Below are 11,881 nucleotides of genomic sequence, written 5' to 3'. Positions count from 1 at the left end.
TATTTGTAATAGCCAGAATCTGGATGCAACCCAGATGTCCCTCAGTGGTGGAATGGATACAGAAATTGTGCTACATTTACATAATGGAATACTACTCAGCAATTAAAAACAAGGAAATCATGAAATTTGCAAGCAAATATTGGGACCTAGAAAAGATCATCCTGAGTAAGGTATCCCAGAAGCAGAAAGACACACATGGTATATACTCACTTATAAGTGGATATTAGACATATAATATAGGATAAACATACTAAAATCTGTACACCTAAAGAAGCTAAGCAAGAAGGAGGATCCTGGGTAAGATGCTCAATCCTCATTCAGAAAGGCAAATGGGATAGACTTTGGAAGAGGGAGAAAACAAGGAACAGGACAAGAGCCTACTACAGAGGGCCTCTGAAAGACTACCCAGCAGGGTATCAAAGCAGATGCTGAGACTCATAGCCAAACTTTGGGCAGAGTGCAGGGAATCTCACGAAAGAAGGGGGAGATAGAAAGACCTAGACGGGACAGGAGTTCCACAAGGAGAACAACACAACCAATAAATCTGGCACAAGCATCTTTTTTAAGACTGATACTTCAACCAAGGACCATTCATGGAGATAACTGAGAAGCCCTGCACAGATGTAGCCCATGGCAGCTCATTATCCAAGTGAGTTCCCTGGTAATGGGAGCAGGGGCTGTCTCTGACATGAACTCAGTGGCTGGCTCCTTGATTACCTCCCCCTGAGGGGGGTGCAGCCTTACCAGGCCACAGAGGAAGACAATGCAGACAGTCCTGATGAGACCTGATAGGCTAGGGTCAGAGGAAGGGGAGGAGGACCTCTCCTATCAGTGAACTGGGGGAGGGTCATGGTAGTAGAAGAAGGAGGGAGGGTGGGATTAGGAGGGGATGAGGGAGAGGGGCTACAGCTGGATACAAAGTGAGTAAATTGTAATAAATTAAAAAAAATAAATTAATTAAAAAAACAATGCTGAGAAAGTTGTGCAGATTACATCAAATGCAAGTAGATTAGAATTACCTATAATATATAGATTGTGAGATTAAATAAGAATATAGTTACATGTCTTTGTTGACAGAACAATTAAAACCTTAAAAGTCTGAAATCTTTTGAACAGGAAAAAAAAATGTATACCAGCATAATATTAACAAAAAGAAAACTAAGCTGGACATTGGTGGTGCACACCTTTGATCCTAGTACTTGGGAGGCAGAAGCAGATGGATCTCCGAGTTTGAGGCCAGCCTGGTCTACAGAGTAAGTTCCAGAACAGCCAGGATTACACAAAGAAACCCTGTCTCAAAAAAAAAAAAAAGGAAAAGAAAAGAAAAAAAAGAAAAGGAAGGAAAGAAGCCATATAACATCATTTATACCAGACAAAACTATAAGGATAAAGAGAAGCTTTGAATGATAAAAGGAAAAACCACTATGAACTGATACGCACCTATTAACCTCAAAATCCATGAAGTATACATATACTATACATACAGAAGGAAAGCACAAACCCATGAGAACAGTAAGAAATGTTAACATTTCTATCCCATCAGTTAAATTAACAGAAGGCTCAGAACCAATAAGAGAATTAATGATAGCAATTAATAGGTTGGATGGAGATTTATTGTGAAGCTGTTTCCTTGCAGCACCACACTTTGTCTGGACCCTTCCGGGAATGACTTAGTATTTGACTCTGTTCCGGAAAAATTCATTCCAGTACCACCGTGGATGCAACTCTCGTCATCTTTCTTTATTGTACCAGTGACAATAATAGTAAAGATCTGTTGAACCAGGCCAACAGATAATTAACTTTTGCCCAATTCAATCCCCAAACACTTTTCTCTACGGTTGTGTTTTCCAGTATGGCAGCTACTGGCCATGTCGTTTGACTTGAACTTGGCCAGATGGTTTTCCAGCCTTTCCCTTTGCAATCGCGTCTGTTTCCTGTGCTGATTTTGTAAGCATGGCGGTGGCACACCCCGGTCCCAGCACTCAAGGAGGCAGAGGAGGGCGGATCTCTGAGTTCCAGGCCAGCCTGTGCCAAAAGGAAAAAAATAAAAATAAAAAAAGTTGCACAAGGCCATTATTTATCTCCCTCTCCTTCTCCCTTCTCCCCCTCCCTCCCCCTGCCTCTTCCCTTCCCATTCTGCCACCCTTGCTGCATGTCCACTCGAGCAGAAAGTTCCCTGGCTATCTGCGGAGGAGTTCTGAGCCTCAGCTACAAACCAGCATCTCCTAAACTGTGGGCGGGGCTCACGCTCTGAATTGGCCACTTTCTCCAGGAATGCCTCCGGGTAGCAACCTTTCCTGAAATGTCAAGGCCTTCTGCAAACTTCCTCAGGCAAACATCACAGCCTGGGGCTGAAGGAGAGGGAGGCCAGGGAATTTGATTCTGGAAGGATTGTTTGTTCCAGGCTCCTAGCAGCACCAGGGGCTAAAACTTTTTTCAGAAGCCATTTTCTGAGGTGATCTCTGGGTTCCCCCAGCTCCCGGGCTGTCAACTGGTGTCCAGAAATCGGAGCTTTAGAGTCAATAAACACGACACTGGTCCCTGAGACCCGTCTCTTCCCCATGCTCGTGGGAGTGGAAAAAAACAAGAGAAGCAAACTAAAGCCCCTTCTAGAGTGTGGGGGGCCCCTAAGCCAACAATTCTCGTCTTAAAAACTGTACTGCAAGCCTCCTGTTTTAATGCGTGAAAGTTGAAAACAATCTCAGCTGAGAAAAGTAACATTGGAAAAGATTAGAAAAAGGGCTGTTAAAAGGTGGCTGGACCTTTGCCCTCCTCCCCCTCTCTTTTCTGCTTTTTGCAATTAAAAAGAAAGAAAGAAAAGAACTGTCATTGTTCCTATTTTGAAAACGTAAGATAAGTCATTTTTGACTGTTATTATGAAAATGCACATGACCCGATTCTAGCACTACAGTGAAATGAGCCCTCTAGGGAGGGACTGAGTTTCTTGTCAAAAAGCTATAATTTAAACTCATCGTCAGGTTTTTAATGTGGTGATCCTGTTTCCTGGTGTGGCCAGCATTCCAGCACTATTCCTCTGCCCCCGAGCTGTCATGTCCCCACATTCATCAGTCATATGGTTAATTAACAATTAAATCCCCATTGGACTTACTGGATACCTCTTCCACCATTTAATCCCATTAATAACTTCGTGCCAATCACTGTCTTCAGCAGGTAGGAGGTCCTTGCTCATGTCATCTCGGTGAGCTCTGTGGTTTTGAATGGAGCTGGAGGCCTCCTCTCTCTCCTCTTCACTGTTTTAGTAGCCATTATTTGTAATTAAAAATATATCAGAACATTATAGGCACTGGAGAGACGGTTCAATGGTTAAGAACCTTTGATGCTCTTTCAGAGGACCCAGCGTTCAGCTGCCAGCACCAACATAGCAGTTCACAGCTCTCTGTAACTCAAGTTCCAAAAGATCCAATGTCTTCTTTGGGCTTCTACAGGCACCACACACAATACACACAGAAACACACGCACAAACACACACAAGCGATGCACACACATACAAGCAGGCAAACTGTCACATACATAAAATAAAATAATAGAAAACATTCAATAGAAAGCATAATAGAAAAGAGAAAGTCACACAGTCGTCGCTTTAGCTTTAATGTATCTACCCGCTGTTAGGCTCCGCCCTCCTGCCCCTCTTTTTTTCCTGTTAGAAAGCTATGATCAGAGAAGGCTGTGGTTCTTAACCACCCTTCCCCAGGCCCACCCACTCTGAAAGGACACTTCTTTGTGGTTGTTTCTCACTTATGTGTTTGGATACTGTTTCCTTGTAAATGAAATGTCTCTTCACATCGGTTCCAGGACAGACCTTGTAATGGTCCCACTGTGAACCTAGAAGACACATAGCAACTGTGCTCCAAGGGGGCAAGGTTACACCTTGAGCTGGCAGCGGCATCCCCTGTGAAGGATGCAAGAGTGAGGGGGCCGTGAACACTCAGATTCCCTGAACAGAGCCCCTTAAGACCTACTGTACGAAGCTGTAAAGGCGAAGCCCGAGTTGTCATGCGGATCCCAGGACACTGGAGAACTACAGGACAGCTATGCACTAAGGAAAATGGCAGGCAAGGGGTGCTACAGACCTGAGAGGATGTACGCGTGTGTTACTGAAATCAGAGCTAGAGCAGGTGACGCTACCCCAGTGTTTTGGAAAGAGGGAGGATCACAATTAAGACAACTAGAGATGAAGAGGGAGGCATCACAACAGACACTGAGCAAATTCAGAGAACCATGAGGAGTGACGAGCCACCTAGTGGCCCTAAGTATAAATAGGTTTTGTTTAGATCATGGAAGTGTGTGTGCCTGTCCCTGTGCGTGTGCGACAGGAAACTCCAAAACTCAGTTTGTGATCCTCCTGGCTCATCCTCCTAAGTAGTTTATATCTCTAAAATAATAATATCCCCTTGAGAAAATTACCTAATGAATTAAAGTGTGAAGTACCTGACTGTTCAACTGTATGTGCTAATAAGATAAAAACCATTCCTTTAGCAGAATATGGCATCCCCTACTCGGCCTCACACAGTGATCCACATAAAGGAACTGTCTATCAAATGCTTATTAAGCAACAAAAACGGGGAGTTATGCATGTCTTTCTATTTAATCTCCATGGGAGCCTATGAGGGAGCTGTCATTTATGCCTTCATTTTACTCCGTGTGTGTGTGTGTGTGTGTGTGCATGCATGCTTCTGGTTTAGCTTCGTCCTCCAAGTGTCACATGACTGTCACCACCATCAAACAGAGCAACTTACAGTGACCTCCAACAGACCTTGTCTGGTAGTCATGGCAACAAAACCAGCCAAATTCTACAGCAGGTCCTAGGTCTGCGTTTTGGAGGTGGTTAGCACTTCCTCCTGGAGGAGGGAAGGAGATTCCCCCACCCTCTCCTGAGATTCTGCTCACTGCTCTCTCCTGCCCTAGCTGTACAGAATCTTAGAGATGTGGAGTAAAAGGGAATATTTCTATTGAGGATGGGACTTCTCAGGGGTCACCCATGCTCCTGTGTGTATATAAACCCAGGGAACTTATTTGTTCATCGGGACAGAGTTGACAGAACCTCTGCTTGGTCTATCAGTTCACTTCCTATTAGGCGTGGATATATGTTAAAACTACTTCAACCTCCCCCAGGAATGTTGTGTGTGAGTGTGTGTGGTATGTATGTGTGTCCAGTGTATGTATGTGTAATGTGAGTGTGTGTGAGAGTGTATGGTATACATATGAGTGTACTGGGTGAGTGTATGTGAGGTGTGTGTGAGTGTGTAAGTGAGGTTATGTGTGAGTGGTGTGTGAATAATAGCTGTGGCTGGTGTGTCTTGTGTGTGGTGTGAGTGTGTGAATGTGTATATGGTGGCAGGGAGAAGACTGTTTCGGTTACTGGCTCTTCCACAGTCCCTCTGAAGCCGCAGCCCCCATGACTCCCAGGACTAGAAAAGCCACAGAAAGGGTTTCTGGGGTTGGGGGAGTCGTGTATACTCTGCAAGGAGCTAATCTTTTCCTTCCTCCAACTGCAGGGCAAATAAATGCTGCCTGCATCAATTCGTAATGAGATTAGGCCCTGCAGGTTAAGGACCTCTCTGCTAGGGAGCCCCCCAGAGGCTGAGAACCAGACGGGAAGCTAACTGGCCAGTGAGACAGCATCCCACCACTGAGAGGTCCTGTCAGCTGGAAGAGACTCTTACAGGAATGTGCGGAGGCAGGAGCCTGACTGAGGCAAAGCCTCCCTGCACCTGACTCTTTGCCAGCAACCCTGTCAGTGGGAGAAAAGCATTTGTGAGGCCCCCCTTTCCAAGTCTCCACCCCCAACACTAGGCTAACCCACCTTCTGATTTTGTCTCCCGAGGGGAAGGTGGCAGCATCATGGAACCAGGGTCAAGACAGCTTCGGGCTCCAATCAAGTTCCCCAGCCTGATGAGAGGGTGTGTGTGTGTGTGTGTGTGTGTGTGTGTGTGTGTGTGTGTGATTTCAAGACAGGGTCTTATTGTGTAGCTCCGGCTGTTCTGCAACTCACTTTATAGACTAGGCTGCTCTCAAACTCACAGAAATCTTCCTGGCTCTGTCTCTGGAGTGCTGGGATTAAAGGTGTGTGCCACCATGCCCAGCTAAGAGAGGTGTTGGATAGTGTCTGAATGCCTCTGTTTCCTCTAGTCCTGTGCTCCCTAGGGATTTCTCTACAAGAAAGATCAGAAACGAATGTGTCTAGAGCAGAGTGGGTACTCAGCAGACAGGCACGGCCACATGCAGCCCAGGGCTCACAGCCTTTCCTACCGCTCCTGCTCCTGAGTCAGGTGGGGGAGGAGCCAGGAGGTTCAGCATGGACAGAGAGGCGGCTCCAAGCTGCTCATTTTCCAAAGCCGTCGGCAGTCAGGAGGTGTCAGAGGGAAGGAGCAGGGTTTCCTACCCTGAATTGATGATTCCATTCAGCAAGATCAGACATCCAGGAAGATGGCACTAGATGTTCAAAGACTGATTTACTTGACACACTTACTAAGTACCAAAACACTCCTAAGTGAGGACGAGATAAATGTGGTCTTCCAGGTTGGTTAGACACAGGGAGCTGAAATAAAGGATAAGTGATGTCACTGTTTATCGTTATCCTTAACCCAGTAAACTGTGAGTTGAAATTTTAAAGGCCTCATCTTTTTAACATGCTTTTTTTTTTTTTTTAATAGCAAGTTTAAAGCTCATCAATCCATTAGCTAAAAGCGCCGCTGTCCCAAACATGGCAATTTCCTAAATACCAAATCAATGATTTCCAGCGTAAACGAGGCAATCAGGGCTACAAAAATAGAAGGCTCCCGGCAGAACTCACTTCTGAGGGACAGGGAAAGCTTCCCCAAGCGAAAATGTGACTCAGAGCAAGCTGCGAACAAGCTGGGAATGATCGCCTCTGTCCGAAACACGTGGTTTCCTGCTGAGGTGGGAATGTGTACAGCTGGGGTGAAGGAGAAACACAGGCAAGAGGACTGACCGCAGCCTCGGTTTCTCCGGTGGTACAGCTTGCGTGCGCTTTGCTCTTTCACACTAAGGCTGGGCGGGAGCTTTGGGTTGACTTCGTGGCAATTGCGAAGTTGCTACAGAATGGCCACAAACTTGGCCTGCTCCTTTAAGTGACCAATACGTCTTCATGCATGTGTCGGTGTGTATATATATGTATTTATGTATGGGTATGCATGTATGTATATGCACGTATAGGTACGTACATACATATGTATGTGTATGCATATGTACATGTGTGCATGTGTGAAAGTATGTATGTATGTATGTGTATGTGCAAGCACAGCGAGACCGCTCCTTTGAGACAGGGTCTCACACTGAACCCAGAGGTGGTACCCAGCACGCCTTGGCGATTCCCAGCTCCCCACAGTTCAGGGTCACAAGTACATGTATGTCGTACCCTATTTTTCACGTGGGTGCTGGTGATTGGGAGCGAGGCCCTCGTGAGTTCAGAGCCGGTGTGCACACTTACCAAGCCCCTCTCTGCTCTTTGCTGGAAGCTCTCACAGCAACAAATTTCACTCCTACACCCGCCCCAGCCGCTCCCGCAGGGTTTCACACTTGGTGAAGCCATCTTCGATCGACTCTGGAATACGTTTTTTCAGTCTCCGGGTATTTGCGCTGTTTCTTGGCTTTCTTTGGCCGCTAGTTTCTCATTTTGCTCCACTGTGGTCTGACAAGATATGAGGCATCAGGCCCATTCTCTCTCATCTGTCAAGGCCCGTTCTGAGCCATGTAAAGGAACCCATTTGAGAGAGAAGACCCCCCCCGGGCTGCTGAAAAGAATGCGCATTCCATGTCCGTTGCACAGAATATTAAGGGTTAAGTCACTTGATGATGGTGCAGTTCAGTACTGAAGTCGCTTCATTGATCTTTAGTCTGGGTGAACTATCTGTAGATGAGTGTGGGCTACTGAAGTCACTCACTGTAAGCTTTGGCACAATCTCGGTTGTCAACTGACTTCGTCTGGAATCAACAAAACACAAGCAGCTCGACTGGGAGGGGTTTATTTTTTGGATTGGATCATTTGAGGTGAAAGACCCACCCTAAATCCAGGCCGCACCTTCTGGTGGCAGCCCACATGAGAGGACAGGGAAGAGGACGCGTTTGCTTTTGGGCCGCTTGCTGTAACTCCTGTCGGCAAGTTTGTCTACCCTGTGGCTAAGGCAGACATTCCTTCACGAGTGTTAGAACTCACTTCTTTAGGATTCCAGAGTAGACTGAAGACCAGCGGCCTCTAGGAATCCTCCAGGACCCCAGCACCATATAGGGAATGCTGAGACATCCAGTCTCAGTATCTGAACAACTACTGGATTGTTGACGGCCTTTCTACCTGGAGACAGTGTCATTGGGCTATTTGGACCATAGCCTGTAAGCCACACTAACAAATATATAAACATATACTATATATTATATTGTATTGTATATTGTGTGTGTGTGTGTGTGTGTGTGTGTGTGTGTGTGTGTGTGTGTGTGTTGTAACAGCACTTCAGACCTTGGTAAGTCCTAAGACCTTAGTACAACTGACTCCATGGTGGAAGTGCCATTCAGGCTATAAAATAACTCAGCACATAAACAGCACCAGCTGCCAGAACTAAAACAAAGACCTAATCCATCAAAGTCCATAGCTCTGGGAAAGTCTCTAAATGCGCTAACCTTGCTTTTTAGCTTCTGTAGTTCTGCTTCTGGCTCTCTGTTCTTGTTAACTGGAGTATGTCAACCCAGAACATAGGTTTTGTGTTTAAAAGCTCATCCTGAGAAAGGCTCTGGGCTGCACTGGGATCCTGAACATCTGGTGTAGTCGCTAGCTGGCTAATAAAGACTTTCTATTGTCTGAGCAGTCTTCTCTAGTGAATATGTGTGTGTGTATTATATGTGAAATATATATATATATAAATTATGTGTATATATGTATGTGTATATTATGTACATAATTCTACCAGTCTATATTCCTTTCCCTAACTAATACACTCATTTTTATAAATCACAACCTATCCAAATTTTCATTTCCTTTACTGTTTATTTATGAAATTAGGGGCCTAGGGTTTTTACAATACGCTTACGGTGAGAAGTCACGCAACAGTTACTTTTGAACATATCTCACTGTGTTCTCAGTACACAGCCAAGCACACTTCATGCTCAGACAAAACCCCCAGCCAGGGATAGCAGAACTCACAGTAAGCAGCTAGTGTGTAAGCTGTCAGTGTGTCTGGGGAGTGTGGGAAAGGACCTACAGCCTGTTCTATCATGGGCTGAGAGGCTCCCAGTCCAATAACTCTGTGTATTTCTGTCAGAGGAAGAGACAGTCTCACCCTCCTGAGGCCTCTCTAGGCTGATGAAGCTGACTTTTTCCTGATCGCATTCTAAAGCCACGGGGTCGCATGGCAACCTTAGATTTAGCATTACAATTTTGGAATGTATTAAGGATTTCATGAGTCTGGACTCAGTAATGTTTAACCATAAAGGAAACTAGATGTCTGCATTTTTTTTTTATTAAGATTGTATAACGTCTCAATTACAAGCAATATGAGGTTGGCTGGGACTCTCGCTTGCTTTGACACCGCCGCTTCTCGATGCATTTAATGTGCTCCCTCAGGTTCTATTTGGCATGCAGGTTAGTGTTCTGGAGAGCAGAGGAAGGGGGAAAGGGGAATGGTGGAAATCAGAACAGGTCTTGATATGATAATCCTATATGCAAATGGGAAGAGGCTCAAGCTCCTGAAGACTGGGCGTTTAAATGGAGCCCAGAATGGAATAGAGCCTTTGGGATCCCAGGGAGTCGTGACAAATTACAGCCACCGGCAGAGTTTAACCACCAGTGTGTTGGAATGACTTAAGCCTGGTGTGCCTTCATGAACTTCTCCGGACGAATGGCGTGGCCCTGGAAATAGAGAGCTGGGAAGCAGCGAAGCAATTCTGCAACCAGGCTGCCCTAGTCCAAATGCTGCCTCTGCCAACTAGCTTTGGGAGGACTGCCACCAACGGCGTGTTGCTTCTCTGGCTTCTCTGTCCCTGTTAACTAAGAGACAGTTGGTTTTCTGAGACTCAGTTTCCTTATCGATAAACACGAGAGTTAGTTCTTAGGTTTTCTTTTTAAGTGTATCACAGTGTAACAGTTTGAATGAGAAATGTTCCACATGGGCTCATGTGTTTGAACATTTGGTTGCCATCTAGTTGTGCCATTTGGGGAGGTTATATGATGCTGGACCTGACCTCAGTGCTGGACCTGAGGTCATCTCAAAGGCTATTTCATCCACCAGATGTGTGCCTGAGCTGGGTGGAGCTCAGACAATTTTCTCTAACAGCTCTAGCACAATTTACTCCTTCTAAATGGTCCAGAGGTGTGGGAGGAGGGGGAGCTCCAAACAGAGCTCAGGGGAGAGGCTCTGTTGTCTTTAATAACCTACTTTTGGAAGTCACACAGCATCACTACTTTCTATTCATTAGAGATGAGTGGTCAAGTGTATTCATCCATTTTGCCATTGCTATAACAGAGTACTTGAGGTTGGGTAACTTTCTTTTAAAAAGGTTTCTTTAATTCATAAGATTGTAGGGTCAACAACGTGACAGCTGCCGCTGGTATTGGTAGGGCGTTATGGCATTTGACCCTATTAGTGTGGCCAAATGAGAGGGAGGGGTCAGCAAGACAGGGATTCAGAAACCAGGGAGCAATCAGTCTTAATCTTTTTATTTATTCTCCAAAAACTTACTCCATGGGACCAGCATCAATCTCTTTCCCCTCTGACCCCACTTCTCAAAGGCCCCACCATCTTTTGCACTCCTGCCCCGAGGACAAAATTCTAACACTCAAACCTATAGAGCACAGCACATGCCAACCACAACACTGGGGGCCCAATGGCAGAGGGAGGCTATTATAGTCTATCTCTCCAATTCCTTGAGTCTCTACCAAATACAAGTAGTGGAGGCCTGCTCCCTTACGGTAGGAAACCCTGAGTAACTAGCTTTTATTTGTTTTCATCGCTGTAGTCCTCATTTATCACCACAAATCTTAGCATTTCCCTATAAAAGTGCACCAGAAATAAGCTTTTAGAGACATGATGGTTTGAGCTAATGCAGAAGCAAGGGCATAGAGGCTGAAGATGTAGGAGCTGCTTATGGATCCAATGAAGAAGATACAAGGAGAAAAAACAAGTCCCTCCCCCCCTCGGGAAATTAGGAGAATGATGACACCACTTTCTGGGAGCATAAGAGCCAGTCTGAGTTGCTTTAAATGTTATGATATTAGAGCTGACAGATTTTGTTTGAGGGTCACTAACTATAAGATGAGCTCATATTCATCAATATGGATAGAGTACCTACTAAGTGCCAGGCTATGTTAAGTTTTATGCGTTCTGTGGGAGAAAACAGACATCTCCCACCATTCAGGCCCATGCCACCTGAGTTAGCAAAACCATAGCATGAGTAAAAGTAGAAAGAACTATGATCTGGTAAAGGATCCTGAGCTGAGGCCTAAATGATGACCCACCGTTAGCTAGTGAAGTGGAGACAGAGCATCATTCCAGGCAAAAAATAAAATAAAAATAAATAAATAAATAAATAAATAAAAGAGCAAGTTCCTATGAAGGAGGGATCTGCTGAGAGGGGCAGCTGAGGGAACATTTTGTCCATGAAAAGTGGAAAGGAAATCTAACAGTAGGTCATCAGTCAATGTCAGCCAAGGAAATATACAGTGTTGACCCTCCTATTCCTTAATCTTAATGAGAAGTCCTTGCTAGATTTTAAGTGCGAACGGCAGAAGATATGATCAGCCTAACATATTGGTTCTCAGAACCTAGCTGACTTAGGGTTTTCCTTGCTGTGAAGAGACACCATGACCACAGAAACTCTTATAAAGGAAAACATTTCATTGGGTCTGGCTCAC

The sequence above is a fragment of the Meriones unguiculatus genome, chromosome 6 (genome assembly GCF_030254825.1).
Source record: "Meriones unguiculatus strain TT.TT164.6M chromosome 6, Bangor_MerUng_6.1, whole genome shotgun sequence".
Classification (NCBI taxonomy): Eukaryota; Metazoa; Chordata; class Mammalia; order Rodentia; family Muridae; genus Meriones; species Meriones unguiculatus.
Note: the sequence above shows the minus strand (reverse complement) of the source record.